The sequence below is a fragment of the Bos indicus genome, chromosome 13 (assembly GCF_029378745.1).
Source record: "Bos indicus isolate NIAB-ARS_2022 breed Sahiwal x Tharparkar chromosome 13, NIAB-ARS_B.indTharparkar_mat_pri_1.0, whole genome shotgun sequence".
NCBI lineage: Eukaryota > Metazoa > Chordata > Mammalia > Artiodactyla > Bovidae > Bos > Bos indicus.
Window position 1 is genome coordinate 61,067,597 of NC_091772.1, and position 16,062 is coordinate 61,083,658.

General features: G+C 42.6%; 1 long non-coding RNA gene across 1 annotated transcript; it reads left to right on the forward strand.

Moving 5' to 3' along the window:
- The first annotated feature begins 4,744 nt into the window (after nucleotides 1–4,744).
- LOC139186553 (uncharacterized) lies at nucleotides 4,745–15,439 on the forward strand. The gene is made up of 2 exons (XR_011570171.1): nucleotides 4,745–4,980; nucleotides 15,197–15,439. It is a non-coding gene; the product is annotated as an uncharacterized lncRNA (long non-coding RNA).
- The last annotated feature ends 623 nt before the right edge of the window (nucleotides 15,440–16,062 follow it).

A 16,062-nucleotide genomic window follows, 5' to 3' on the forward strand; every position in this document is an offset into this window, starting at 1 on the left:
TAATCTCTTCTGTTTCTGTTAGGTCCTTACTGTTTCTGTCCTTTATTGTGCTCATCCTTGCATGAAATGTTCCCTTGATAGCTCCAGTTTTCTTGAAGAGATCTGTAGTCGTTCCCATTCTATCACTATCCTCTATTTCTTTGCATTGTTCATTTAAGAAGGCCTTCTTATCTCTCCTTGCTATTTTCTGGAACTCAGCATTCAGTTGGGTATACCGTTCCCTTTCTCTCTTACCTTTAGCTTCTCTTCTTTCCTCAGCTATTTGTAAAGCTTCCTCAGACAATCACTTTGTCTTCTTGCATTTCTTTTTCTTTGGGATAGTTTTGGTCACTGCTTCCTGTACAATGTTACAAATCTACATCCATCGTTCTTCAGGCACCCTGTCTACCAGATCTAATCCCTTGAATCGACTTGTCACCTCTACTGTATAAACCTAAGGGATTTGATTTAGGTCATCCCTGAATGGCCTAGTGGTTTTCCCTACTTTCTTCAATTTAAGCCTGAATTTTGCAACAAGGAGTTCATGATCTGAGCCACAGTCAGCTTCAGGTCTTATTTTTACTGACTGTATAGAGCTTCTCCATCTTTGGCTGCAAAGTACATAATCAATCTGATTTTGGTATTGACCATCTGGTAATGTCCATGTGTAGAGTCATCCCTTGGATGGTTGGTAGAGGGTGTTTGCTCTAACTGTTATGTTTTCTTGACAAAACTCTATTAGCCTTGGCCCTGTTTCACTTTTCCAAAGCCAAACTTGCCTGTTACTCCCAGTTATCTCTGGACTTCCTACTTTTGAACTCAAATTCCCTATGATGAAAAGGACATCTTTTTTGGTGTTAGTTCTAGAAGGTGTTGTAGGACTTCATAGAACTGGTCAACTTCAGCTTCAGCACTAGTGGCTGGGGCATAGACTTGGATCACTGTGATGTTGAATGTTTTGCCTTGGAAATGAACCAAGATCATTCTGTCATTTTTGAAGTTGCAACCAAGTGCTTGCATTTTAGACTTTTGTTGACTATGAAAGCTATTCCGTTTCTCCTAAGGGATTCTTGCCCGCCATAATAGATATAATGGTCATCTGAATTAAATTCACCCATTCCTGTCTCCTTTAGTTCACTGATTACTAAACTGTCAATGTTCAGTACTGCCACCTCCTGAAACTCTGACATTCCCGGGTGAGCCCAGTCTTCAAGTGACAGATATGAGCAGAAAACCATAGAGTCTTTCCAGAAGAAGCCCCAGGCATTGTTCTTACATGCTTTTTTCTGTACATTTTGGGATTAATTAAATGATTTTTTAATGTCATGATCATTAACAATTAATCAGAAGTTACTCTGTTTTAAGTATTCTTCTAAGAACTGTATATATTTTACTCGTTTAATTTTTTTAACAATTCAGTGAGCTATGTAACATTAAGTCTTTTTATCCATGAAAACCTTAAGTCAGTAGAGGTTAAGTTATTTATACAATTTCAGAAAGCTAACAGTTTTGTAAAGTAATTAGCCTCCAATTAAAATAAATAAATTAAAAAAAAAAGAAAGCTAACAATTTGAAGGTCAGGCACTCAACCTAAATCTATCTGACTTAAAAATTCATGATCCTGGAATAGTATACAGCAGGGGCTTGATAAATTCAATATAAAGTGACATGAGTGACACAAAGGAGCCGATTACAAGAAAATTGATAAGAATATTTCAGGTGAAGGGCATAGCAAGTGCAAGCAGATATAGTGTGTTCAATGGAAAGAGTAAAGGCTAGTACGGCTGAAGAATAGGGCATGAGTGGGAACTGATATGAGATAAAGCCAGAGAGCTACATGGCAACTGGATCAGGTAAGTCAGGGAGAAGAGTTTGAATTTTATCCAAAATTGCAAAGTTAACAGAAAATCAGAATCAGGACTGTATGTTTTTAGCTCTGCTTCCTCCACCCTCCACACCAAAATTCTCTATGTATCCAGGCACTTTAAACAGTAGGGTCTCTTCTCTCAGCATCCAACAGATACATTTCTGCCCCATTCCCTAGCCACCAAATAGAAAACTGCATTTTGCAATTTTTTTTTTTTTGCAAATTGTTGAGTAGAAAAAAAACCTGCGTATATTTAATGCATACAATGTGATGAGTTTGAACATAAGCATTTGGTGCTGTTTTTGTAGCCCAAACTAGGATGAAATTACATTTTGCAATTCCTTTCCCTGTATGGAATCAAGTTAGGCTTTGCCACAAACTCTTTTCTCTCTTTTCTTTTTCTTTCTTTCTTTTTTTTTTTGGATGATATTGGGGGGTTGGAAATGAAGCAGCATCCCTGTGTTCTGAAGGCTGTCACTGGTTAGAGGCGGTAAGGGGTGTCTGTGAGTTTCAGCCTGTCTTCATTGTTTCCTGGTACACGTCAGCTCTCCTTTCCAACTGCCAGCCCTTCTGACCAAACTGACCCAGGTTCAGGCCCAAAACTAAACACCTCTCTATGAACTCAACAAAGGCCCATATAGTCAAAGCTATGGTTTTCCCAGTAGTCGTGTAGAGATGTGAGAGTTGGACCATAAAGAAAGCTGAGCATCGAAGAACTTATGCTTTTAAATTGTGGTGCTGAAGAAAACTCTTGAGAATCCCTTGGATTGCAAGGAGATCAAGACAGTTAATTGTAAAGGAAATCAACTGTGAATATTCACTGGAAGGGCTGTTGCTAAAGTTCCAATACTTTGGCCACCTGATGCCAAGAGCCAACTCCTTGGAAAAGACCCTGATGCTGGGAAAGATTGAAGGCAAAACGAGAAGGGGGCAGCAAAGGATGAGACAGTTAGATAGCATCACCAACTCAATGGACATAAGTTTGAGCAAACTCAGGGAGATAGTGGAGGACAGAGAAGCCTGGCATGCTACAGTCCATGCGGTCACAAAGAGTTGGACAAGACTAAGCAACTGAACAGCAAATGAATTAAAATAGGCCGTGGTTTTGAAGAGCAAGTAACCTTTCACAGGCTTCTGCACCAGCTCCTTCAGGACCCCAGAGAGCTCTTTACTTTCCCAGCCCTTCCCACAATTGAATAGTCTCATCCTTGTCGTAAATTCCTTAGCCCATAATGCTGATAGCAGTACTGCTGCTTCCCTAATTGAGTCTTAACTAACATATGTTTGAAAAAATGAGCTTCCTTAACAGAAATGAAGGGATTCCCAAGTGATTCAGCGATAAAGAACCCGCATGCCAATGCAAGAGACACAGGAGATGCAGGTCCTATCTCTGGGTCAGGAAGATCGCCTGGAGGAGGAAATGGTAACCCACTCCAGTATTCTTGCCTGGAGAATCCCATAAACAGAGAAGCCTGGCGGGCTACAGTCCTGGGGGTCACAAAGAGTCAGAAATGACTGAGTACACACACGCAACAGAAATGAACAGCAATCGTGGATTTCTAGGCCTTAGGCACTGAGTCCTTCCTAGCTACTGCCTTCTCTTCATCTTAAAGGCTTTAGAAAGAGCTGTTTACACTTACTGATCTCATTGCTTCACTTACCTTTCAGTCTTCAACCTCCTCAATCTGTTTTCTGTCCCTACAAAAATGGTTTTCAACGTTAATATGTCTCGTAAGCCATTGTTGTTGTTTAGTCGCTAAGTCATGTCCTACTCTTTACGACCCCATGGACTGTAGCCCACCAGGCTCTTCTGTCCATGGGATCATGCTTTTATACCCTTGACATCTGTGTCAAATAGGGTCCAGTCAAGAAATGGAAGTCACATAGCATACTTAATGTATGGAATCAGTTACATTGCTGTTGGAAGGCAGAAACAGCAAAAAGAGGACCCTGAGGAAACAGGTATTAGTAACCACAGATTTTTCCAGTAGTCATGTACAGATGCAGTGTGGAAGAATTGATGCTTTCGAACTGTGGTGCTGGAGAAGACTCTTGAGAAATCAAACCAGTCAATCCTAAAGGAAATCAACTCCGAATATTCACTGGAAGGACTGATCCTGAAGCTGAAGTTCCAATACTCTGACCACCTGATGCAAAGAGCCAACTCACTGGAAAAGACCTTAATCCTGGGGAAGACTGAAAGCAACAGGAGAAGTGGGCAGCAGAGGATGATATGGTTAGATAGCATCACTGACTGAATGCACATGAATTCCATCAAACTCCGGGAGATAGTGGAGGACAGCGAAGCCTGGCGTGCTGCAGTCCATGGGGTCACAAGAAGTCGGACACGACTGAGCAACTGAACAACAGCAACCAGAGAATACAGCTACTACCCTTAGGTAGCCGGAACTGAGGAAAGAGAATGGATTTTCAAATCCTTAGAGTTCAGAGGAGGGACCTCCCCACTACAATAGCTGGTTCTTGGACCTCTGAGGATGGGTCACAGCCTGGCCCCCAGAAGGCCTGACCACATGGGTAACCCTGAGATGGCAGGGGGCTACGGCTGCTAATACTTGTGAGAGGGCACAGCCAGACTCCTGCTGGGAGCTGCATCTCTTCCTTCCATTCTCCTGCCGATTTTAGCCCCAGTTACAGTATATTTCTCATGTTCAATACCAACAAAAGCCTCTGTACAGACTTCCCTTTGCCTGGAAAGCCACGAGGGCTCATCCACCTGGCGTTTTGGTCTTTGTTTCTCAAAACACGGTTCTCTGCGATCTTCTCTACGAAATCTTCCCTGACCTTCTGGGTTCCGCGTGTGTGGCGCCCCCTGGTGGTCCCTTGATTGGCAGTCGAACCCTATCGCGTGACCTAAATGAGAAAAGCCAGCAGGCCAGCTCAGGGCGTGCGGGGGCCGTGCCCGTGGGCGGTGGAGGGCACGTGCGAGTGACATCTGTTCCGGTTGGAGCAAAGGAGCGGGAGCCAGAGAGGCCAGAACAATCCATCATTAGCTTTGCCATCGCATCACATTGCCGAGCTGCTTTGCCATTGCCGCTTCCCTTGGCCACTTGTAGCCATGAAGCTCCTCTCGCTGATTCTGGCCGGACTGCTGCTCTTGTCCCAGCTCACTCCAGGTAACCCGGACCTCTTCAGGGGAGGAGCACAGGGTGCGGAGAGAGAGATCTGGACACAGAATCCCACGGGCGGGGAGGATAGGCTGCCGGGCCTCCTGCAGTCACCTTGTGGAGGAGGAGCCCTCCCTGGCGGCCAGGCAGCCGAGATCTAGGTACCAACTACAACATGGAGAGCTTCTTGCTCAGTCACCTCATCCTGCTGTCCCAGGGAGCATGCTAAGGGGGGTTAGCTTGTGAAGAAGAATGCATAGGAGGAGTAGGAGAAGCAGGAGGAGGATACACAATAGTGGCCATGTCACAAAATAGGCCCCAGAATGATCTAGGCTTAATACAAACCGCAACCACCTTAAGGAGAAAGCAAAGCTTTCTCTGTTACCGTCTCTGTGCCAGTCCTTGTGTTGGGAAGCTAGGACCACAGAGATAAATGACATGGCCTGGGAGGGATTCAGACTTCCCAGATGGCGCGGTGGTAAAGAAACCGCCTGCCGGAAGAGACTCGGTTTCGATCCCTGAGTGGGAGAGATCCCTGCAGCCCATGGTGTCGCAAAGAGTCGGTCATGACTGAAGTAACTGAACACCCGCACTGGGAGGCACTCACATGTGAAATAGCATTTACCCAGAGTGCCGTGAGCTGTGTTAGAGGGGATCTGGGGGTCCTGAGGTGCACAAGGGAGGGGCCAGCCCAGGCTGAGGGCCAGGAGAGATCTCCTGGAGGGATACTCTGAGTCCTGAAAAGTGGTTAGAAATTAGAAGGGGAGGGAGAAGAGGTGGAAAAGGAGGGGTGTCCCGGACGGAAGTCAGCTAATAGCAAAGATCCGAATGTGGGAGACAGCACCACGCCTTCAGGAAACTAGCCCATGATGGAAGGGTGGGTTAAGGGCGTGGCAAGGGGTAAGACTGAGAGTGTTAATCACTCAATAGTGTCCGACTCTTTGAGACCCCATGGACTGTAGGCCATCAGAGTCCTCTGTCCATGGGATTCTCCAGGCAAGAATACTGTAGTGGGTAGCCATTCCCTTATCCAGGGGATCTCCCCAATTCAGGTATCGAATCCAGCTTTCTTGCATTGCAGGTAGATTCTTTACCGTCCGAGTCACCAGGGAAGCCCAGGATCTGGAAGCCCAAGGTTAAGGGTGTGGCAAGGGTTAAGACTGCAGAAGCAGTCAAGGTCCAGGTCTTAATGAGCCTTGACTGCCAGGTGAGGAGCCATAGGAAAGCTTAAGCAAAAAAGGGCTATTCCACCAACTCTAGCATCGCTATCTGGCCCCTCTTGCTCAATTGACAGAAACTTCTGCTCAGCCAAGGCTTTCCCCTCACCTGTCCACAGGGCTGTAATGTATAAATTTCCTCACCTCAGCCCTTGTTCCTGCCTGTGGCAAATGTCTGAAATACTACTCAGCTGGGGATAGAGAGGAAAGCCTCAGAACCTGGGTTAAACACCACTCAATCATTTTCTAACTCTGACCTCCAGTAAGCAGCTTAGCGGCTCAGAGTTTCAATGTCCCCATTTCTCAATCTGCTACAACAAAGGCATGTGTATAGTAACGTCAGTTTGAGGGAACAACATTGAACACACTGAAATTTTGGTATGCAAAAAAAAAAGTGTAGCTTCTTCATTTTATGTAACTCATTTCAATTTTCCCAGGAAATTCCATCCTGCTGATGCAATGGCTGGGGAGAGGGGTGGTGGAAGGCGCTAAGGGACTGTGCCTAAACTCCACAGTTTAATAAATGCTCATCAGTTCTGATTTAAAACAGTTTCAAGTTAATTCAGTCTCTTTTGAATAAATATTTGAGTAAGTCTTTGAGAATTTCTCCTGTTCCCTTTCTGTTTCTGAGGATAGCACCTGGATTTAGAAGTTAACTAGATGTCATGATTTAATTTATTGGCTCATTCAATAAACATGAAAATGAAAGTCACTCAGTCATGTCTGACTCTTTGCAACCCCAGGGACTGTACAGTCCGTGGAATTCTCCAGGCCAGAATACTGGAGTTGGTAGCCTTTCCCTTCTTCAGGGGATCTTCCCAACCCAGGGACTGAACCCAGGTCTCCCACATTGTGGGCGGATTCTTTACCAGCTGAGCCACAAGGGAAGCCCAAGAATACTGGAGTGGGTAGCCTATCTCTTCTCCAGCGGATCTTCCTGACCCAGGAATCGAACTAGGGTCTCCTGCATTGCAGGCGAATTCTTTACCAACTGAGCTATCAATAAACATGTTGAACAAATTTCATATTCCAGGCACTGTGATAGGTGCAGGAGGTAGTGCAGTGAACACATGAGAACAAACAAGGTAAGCAAAGTCTTTAGCCTCTTGGAGTTTGCATTCTGTTGAAAGAAGCAGAAATTTTTTTAAATAAGTGAAACATATGAAATGTCACGTGGTGAGTATGATGAGCAGAGTAGGTGGGAAAGGGGATAGCAAATACCACAGGGATGTAAATTTGCTGTTTTAAAGGGGTGCTCATGGAATGGCTCACCCTGACCTGAGGGAGGATAAGAGGTGAACCCTATGGATTTATGGAGAATATTCAAGCTGGTGGGAATGTGCAGTGCGAAGGCCCTGGGGCAGGCTCATGAGGAGGTAGAGCCCAGTGCTGGACCTTCACTGACTTCTGCGGCAAGGTCCCTCGTTGTGTGTGATCCATGACTGAGGAAACTTCCTGGTCCTGTTGAGAGCCCCACTGACTCAGCCCTTCATCTCAGTCAAATCTTCCATCTAATCCCTAGGTTTAGGCTGTTCACACACAGCTCCTCCCACTCCCTTTCTGCACGGGGGTCTACTGCTGGCAGGTATCTCAGGCTCTCAGCTCATCACCTGTTCTGTTTCCACTGGAGACAAGAGGGAACTGAGGACTTTCCTGATTATGCCACAGGAGAGGAGAGGGAGATGCTCAACCACTTCCCTCAGGCATTTCTAGTCTAATTCCCCTCCAGATGGCACCATAATGTGTTGGTACTGTTAGCAATTTCCCTGGGCTACCCTCTGAGGGCAGAAAGTAAATCCCCTCTTCTCTAGTAGTTTCTCCAGGCCAGTCTGGGTGTTTGTAACAAGAGTCTCTTGCCCCCTGCCTTTCTTGCATGACTTATCTGTACTTCTTAAGTGTTCAGGTTGACCAGCAGGCCCTAGTCCAGGGGCCCTGGGACAGGGTGCAGAGGGGTGGGGGGTGTTGGAGGAGAGGAAGGCCTCTCTCTAGCTTGCTGGTAGATCCTTCATTGTCACACGGCTGGCAGAGACAAGATGTGGCTCTGGTGGAGCTCTAAGGCCTCCTGCTGCTGCTGCAAATTAGATTTAAGTGCCCCAGTTTCCTCTAGGGAGAATATTTCCTCTTCCTTTCTATTAGCTGTGGTGGTGGTAAAGGAGAGTGAATGGAAGTTTCTTTGTCCAGACCCTCAGCCTTTGCCTCCTGTGGCTTGCGATGAGGTAGTTTTACCTGAATCCACCAGGCTCAGCTAATAATATATAAAGGAATTCTTTGAAATTTGGAACCCCCTGATTCTTCTAAATACATTAGGTTCTTAAATGTGTTGTCTTTCTATAAACTACAACAACTCATCTCATTCAAGCTGAGCAATGAACTTTGTCATTCTATTGTTTACCATCCCCACAAAGGCCAGAAACTCTGCCCAATTCTGCTTTTCAGCAACCAAAGGGTCTCATGATTAAAGGGGAATGAAGTATATATCACTTTAATATTTTTAAATTTTTTAAATTAAGTTAATTGTGGAATCCAGGACATATGTATAAAGCCCAAGAACCCAGCAGAGATTAGATTTAGGTGGGGTATGTCACATCCTTTTCCGTTATACCTCCTCATAGCACCCAGAGTTCCTCCTTTATAATTTTCAGCCTAAGTCTAGTCAATCAAATATCTGGGTAGCTATTTCTTTAATAGTTGTTTCTCATCTCCTCTCCCCCACTTGAATGGAAGTTCTCTGAGGGCAGCTGTCTGTCTCTAACTTGCTTGTAACTGTATCTCCTGTACAGGCTTCTCAGTCTCCATGTGTATTTCCCTTGGATAGACATCTAGAAAGGAAATTGATGGTCAAGACTGCACCATCTGAAAATGTGCCAAGTAGCCTCCAGAGAGGCTGAAACAAAGTATATGAGACCGTCTTTCCTCTCACTCTCAACAACAGTTCATCTTGATATTCTTGAATTAAAATTTCAGATTTTATTGTTAAATTGTGGAGGGGAGTGCCTTATCTTTTTTGTAAAATAAAACACAGAATTATTCATATCCCGGACAAGCCCCCAAAAAAAGAAAAAAAAAAAAAAACACAGAATTACACATGGGCCCAGTAGTTCTGGGGCTTCCCTGGTGGCTCAGCCAGTAAAGAATCTGCCTGCAATGCAGGAAACCTGGGTTCAGTCCCTGGGCTGGGAAGGTCCCCTGGAGGAAGAAATGGCAACCCACTCCAGTATTCTTGCCTAGGAAATCCATGAACAGAGAATCCTGAAGGGCTACAGTCCACAGGGGCACAAAGAGCTGGACACAACTGAGCAACTAACACTCACTTTTTCACTTTCCAGTAGTGCTGGCACATGGGCTTAGCTGCTCCGTGGCATGTGAGATCCTCCTGACCGGGGATCGAACCAGCATCCCCTGCATTGCAAGACTGACTCTCAACCACCTGACCACCAAAGAAGCCCTCTAATTATAGTTTTATCTGGGTATTTGCCCAATTGAAAAATGGGCAGAGGACCTTAATAGACATTTCTCCAAAGAAGACATACAGGTGGCCAGTAGGCACATGAAAAGATTCTCAACATCACTAATTATTAGAGAAATGTAAATCAAAACTACAGTGAGGGGACTTCCCTGGTGGTCCAGTGGTTAAGACTCTGTTCTTTCATTGCATGGGGCACAGGTTCACTTCCTGATTTGGGAACAAAGATCCCACAGGTGTGGCCAAAAGAGAGCTACAGTGAGGTACCGCCTCACACAAATCAGAATGGCCATCATTAAAGAGTCTATAAACAATAAATACTGGAGACGGTATTGAGGAAAGGGAACCTTCCTACACTGTTGAGCTTCCCAGGTGGCTTAGTGGTAAAGAATCTCCCTGCAATGCTGGAGACACAGGAAATGTGGGTTCGATCCCTGGGTGGGCAAGATCCCTAGAGAAGGGCACGGCAACCCAATCCAGTATTCTTGTTTGAAGAATCCTATGGACAGAGGAGCCTGATGGGCTATAGTCCACGAGGTCGCAAAGAGTTGGACTTGATTGAAGCGACTTAGAACGTACACATACCTACACTATTGGTGGAATTGTAAGTTGGTGCAGTCACTATAGAGAACAATATGGAGATTCCTTGGAAAACTAAAAATAGAATTATTATATGATCCAGAAATACAATTGGTTTTTATATATTAATCTTATATCCTACAGCCTTGCTAAACTCAATAGGTTTCATAGCTTTTGGGAGGATTTTATACGTAGATGATCATGTCATCTTTAAACAGTAGTAGTTTTATGTCTCCCTTTAAAATCTGTTTTTAATTCATTAGTAAGTATGATAGTATCTGCAGAATTTTCACAGATGTTGGTAATCAGGTATTATGAATTCTGTCAAATGCTTTTTCTACATCTATTGAAGTGATCATGTGATTGGGTGAGGTGGGAGGGTTACTCTGCTGATGTGAATTATTAATACATTGATTGATTTTTCAAATGTTGAACTGATCTTTACATTTTTGGACTGATTCACATTTATTATGATGTATTATCCTTTTTATACACTTTGGGATTCAGTTCATTTTTTGTAAAGGATTTTCACATCTGGTTTATGAGGGATGTTAAGTCTGTAAGGGTTTTTACATCTAAGTTCATAAGGGATATAAGTCTGTAGTTTTATTTTCTTGGAATGTCTTTGACTTGGGTGTCAAGGTAATGCTGGAAGACTTTGAAAAGAATTGGTATTATTTCTTTCTAAAAGAATTGGTATTATTTCTTAATAAATGCTTGGTATTAATATAATTCACCAATGAAGCCATCTCAACCTAGAGTTTTCTTTGTGAAAAATACTTACATACAAATTCAATTTCTTTCAAAAAATTAAGGGGTTTAGAGTTATGTATTTCTTCATGTATGAGCTTCAGTAGTTTGTGTTTTTCAAATAATTTGTCTACTTTGTGTAAGTTGTTCGATTTATAGTCATGAAGTTTTCTCTGTTATGACCTTATTAATGTTGTAATATCTATAGAATCTATAGTGAAGTCCTCTCTTTCCTTCTTTTTCTGTTTTTGGCCACCCTGCACTGCTTGTGGCATCTTAGTTCCCAACCAGGGATCACACCCCCACGCTCTGCGGAGAAAGTGTGGAGTCCTAACCACTGGACGGCCAGGGAATCCCCTCTCTTTCATTCCTGATAATAAACAATTTATTTCTTCTCTTTTGCTTTCTTCCTGGGCAGCCTGCCTGGCTAGAAATTTAGAAAATTTTTTATGTTTTCAAGAAACCAGCTTTCAGTTTTAATTTGTCTGTTATTTTTCTGAGGTTTCCAAGGTGATGCTAGCAGTATCCAGTGGAATCCAGGACTCCACCTACCAATGCAAGAGACACGAGAGATGTGGGTTTAGTCCCTGGGTCGGGAAGATCTCCTGCAGTAGGAAATGGCACCCCAAATTTCCTATTTACTTTTGCTCCAATCTTAATGATCTTTTTCCTTCTACTTAATTTACTCTTGTTTTTCTCACTTAATTTGCTCTTGTTTTTCTCACTTAAGATATAAGCATTGATGGTTGATTTAAGACCATTCTGTCTAAAGTACACATTTTAAACTGCAAATTTCCCTCTAATTACTACTTTGTGTCAGTTCCACAAATATTTTTATGTATTGTACTTTTAATTAGTCAATTCAAACTTCTCTAATTTCTTTTTTGGTTTCTCTTTCACCCATTAGTCATTTCCCAGTACATTGTTCAATTTCTAGTATTTGTGAATTTTCCAAATGCATATCTACTATTAATTTTTAGTTAATTCTATTATGGACAGACATACACCTATATAAGACTTCAATTCTTTTGTAAAAAAACTTCTTATTTTATATTGGAGTGCAACCGATTAACAATGTTGTGATAGTTTCAGATGGACAGCAAAGGGACTCAGCCATATATATACATGTATCCATTCTCCCCCCAAACTCCCCTCCCATCCAGGCTGCTACATAACATTGAGCAGAATTCCCTGTGCTGTATAGTAGGACTTTGTTGGTTATCCATTTTAAATATAGCAGAGTGTACATGTTGATCCCAAACTCCCTATCTTTTCCCCCTTCTTCTCCACTCCCCCAAACCATAAGTTCATTCTCTAAAAGACTTCAACCCTTTTATTTTTATTGAGATCCTGTATGGTATATCTTGGTAAATATTCTGTGAGCTCTTGGAAAAAATCTCTGTTTTTCTGTTGTTGGGTAGTGAAGTGAAGTGAAGTCACTCAGTCGAGTTCTTAGCGACCCCATAGATGGCAGCCTACTGGACTCCTCTGCCCATGGGATTTTCCAGGCAAGAGTACTGGAGTGGGTTGCCATTGCCTTCTCTGGCTGTTGGGTAGAGTGGTCTATAAATATCTATTAAGTTGGTTGATAAACTCATCAGTTCAAATATTCTGTATCTTGTATTAAATTGTTCTATCAACTATTGAGAGAGGAATGTTGAAAGCTGAAATTATCATTGTGAATTTGTCTATTTCTCCTTTCAGTTCTTCCAGCTTTTTGTTTCATGTATTTTCAAGCTCTGTTATTTGGTGCATTTGATTGAGAATTAATGTCTTTTTGATAAGTTGAGATTGTCATCATGAAATGACCTTTTTATACTTAGCAATTTAGTTAGTTCTGAAGTCTACTTTTTAAATCTTAACATAGCTAGTATATTAATAATACTCCAGCTTATCTTTGATTAGTGATTTCATGATTTTTTTTCCTTTTACTATTAACATAACTATGTCTCTCCATTTAGAATGAATTTCTTATAAACAGTATGTAATAGATCTTGCTGTTTCATCCAATCGGACAATTTCTGCCATTTAATTGAGATGTTCAGACTATTTATGCTTAATATAATTATCAATATGGTTGCATTTAACCTACCATCTTTCTGTTTTCTATCTGCCTATCCTTTCTTTGTTTACTTTATCTTCTTTCCTTGCCCTTTTACAGGTTACTTGAGTCTTTTTATGATTCAAATTTTTATCTACCATTGCCTTATTAACTGTGCCTTTTTCTTTAAATTATTGCTCTAAGGATAGGCTTCCCATGTGGCTCAGTGGTAAAGAATTTGCCTACCAAGCTGGAGAAACAGATTCAATCCCTGGGTCAGGAAGATCTCCTGGAGAAGGAAATGGCAACCCAGTCCAGTATTCTTGCTCTAAGGTTTAGTTTTTCACATTTGGCAAGTGTTTACTGAGCCTTGCTCTGCGTAGGCACAGTCCTGAAAGAAAGTGAAAGTGTTGATCAGTCAGTCATGTCCAACTCCTTGCGACCCCTCAGACTGTAGCCCACCAAGCTCCTCTGCCCATGGGATTCTTCAGTCAAGAATACTGGAATAAGTTGCCATTTCCTCCTCTAGAGGATCTTTCTGACCTAGGGATCAAACCCGAATCTCCCTCGTCTCTTGCATTGGCAGGCAGCTATATATATGATCCAAACACTACTCAGCCATAAAAAAAGAATGAAATAATGTCATTTGCAACAACATGAGTGAATCTAGAGATTATCATTCTAAATGAAATGTCATATAGAGAAAGACTAATATCATATACTATCACTTAATGTGGAATCTAAACTATGATCCGAAGGAACTTATTTATAAAATAGAAATAGACTCACAGATATAGAAAACAAACTTATGGTTACCAAAGGGAAAGGCGGGTAAGGGAGAGAGAAATTAGGAGGTTGGGGTTAGCATATGCACACTATTATATATATATATAATAGATAACCAACAAGGACCTACTGTATAGCAAAGGGAAATATATGCAATATTTTGTAATAACCTACAAGGGAGAGAATCCAAAAAGAAATATATATATGAAAAGTGAAAGTGAAGTCGCTCAGTCGTGTTCAACTCTTTGTGATCCCATGGACTGTAGCCTACCAGGCTCCTCCTTCCATGGGATTTTCCAGCAAGAGTACCAGAGTGAGTTGCCATTTCCTTCTTCAGGGGATCTTTTCCACCCAGGGATTTAACCCAGGTCTCCCGCATTGTAGGCAGATGCTTTACCCTCTAAGCCACCAGGGAAGCCCCAATATATGTGTGTGTGTATATATATATATATATATATATCACTGTTCTATACACCTGAAGCTAACATAATATTGTAAATCAACTATACTTCAGTTTTTTTCAACTATGATGTTTATTACACTACTAAAGATTTACTGGGCTTCCCTGGTGGCTCAGTGATAAGGAATCTGCCTGCCAATGCAGAACACGTGGGTTCAATCCCTGGGTCAGGAAGATCCCCTGAAGGAGGAAATGGCAACCCACTCCAGTATTGTTGCCTAGGAAATCCCAGAGACAGAGGAGCCTGGTAGGCTACAGTCCATGGGGTTGACAAAAAGTCAGATACGACTTAGCAACTAACCAACAACAACAGAGATTTACTAGGCACACAGGGAAATAAGAAAATGTGACTGAGAACCAGTATAAACAACAGAGCACAGAAGCAGATCCATGAAACATCCGGATTCAACTGTACTTCAGTTTTTTTTTATTAAAAAAAAAAACATGGATGACCCTTGAAAATAAGTGAATAAGTTAAAGAAGTCAGACATAAAATGCTACAGGTTATGTGATTCCATTGACATAAAATATCTATATTAGGCAAATCTATAGAGAAGATGGCAAATTGGTCATTGCCCAAGGATGGAGAGAGGGGAAATAGGAACAGTTAATGGGTGCAGGGTTTCTGTTTGGGATAATTAGAAAGTTCTGGAACTAGGTGGTGATGATGGTTGCGCAACATTGTGACTTTACGTAACGCCGCTGAACTGTACACCTTAAAATGCTTAAACTGATAAGCTTTATGTTATTTGTATTTTACCGCAATTTTTAGAAAGAGAGAGAAGGAAAAAAGAGAAAGAAGGACCAGGATGAAAGTCAAAGGACACTGAGGACCCTCTATCACATCGGTTTTAATCCTTTTACAGACCTTTCAAATCCAGAATCTACCTCTTCTTAGGGCTGACACTGTCTCTGTTCTTTCTTTTCAGGTGGCACCCGAAAATGCTGGAATTTTCATGGCAGGTGCCGCCATAAATGCTTCAAGAAGGAAAAGGTCTATGTTTACTGCACAAATAATAAACTGTGCTGTGTGAAGTCCAGGTACCTGCCAAAAAACTTACCATGGCAAATCTAAGTTCCTTGAAGCCTGAAGTTATCAAAAGGCAGATGAAGCTACCCTGAGTCTGACCCCAGTAGATTCTTGAACTCTATCAATAAACATCTCTGGCTGATCCCTATGTTTGCCTGTTAGTCTACCCAGTGGTTCTCAGAAAGTCCTCTTTCAGGTGGTCCGTTTAAGTCAAAACCATTTCATTATATTTCACAAGCACTCAGTGGAATTTTCTGAAATCTACACTACATACAATAACACCATTATGCTGGCAGTTAGTGAAAGGTTATCATCTAATAAATCATTGCTTTGAAACTCTGAAATTTTCCTTTAACCTATATGGAAATACAAGAACTACAAGCATTTTTGTTGTCTGCAGGATCTGGGAGTCCCAAGACTGGGGTCCTGGGGCTAGTAGTGCCCACCCACTGCTGAGTGGAGCAAGATCCCGGAGTCACTGGACGCAGGGCTCTCGGGGTCCCAGAGCTAGTGCTGGTGCCCTGGTGTGCAGGGTTGGGGCCAGGCCCTCTGGTGGACAGAGCCAGGTTCCCAGGCAGCTGTGAGCTCAGGGAATCTTGGGGCAGTTATGCCTGCTGGGGGGTGAGGCTGTGTCCCTCCCAGCTAGTTGCTTGACTTGAGGTGTACCAGTTGTTCAGTTGTCCAGTCGTGTCCAGCTCTTTGCAACCCCATGGACTGCAGCACGCCAGGCCTCCCTGTCCCTCACCATCTCCTGAAGTCTGCCCA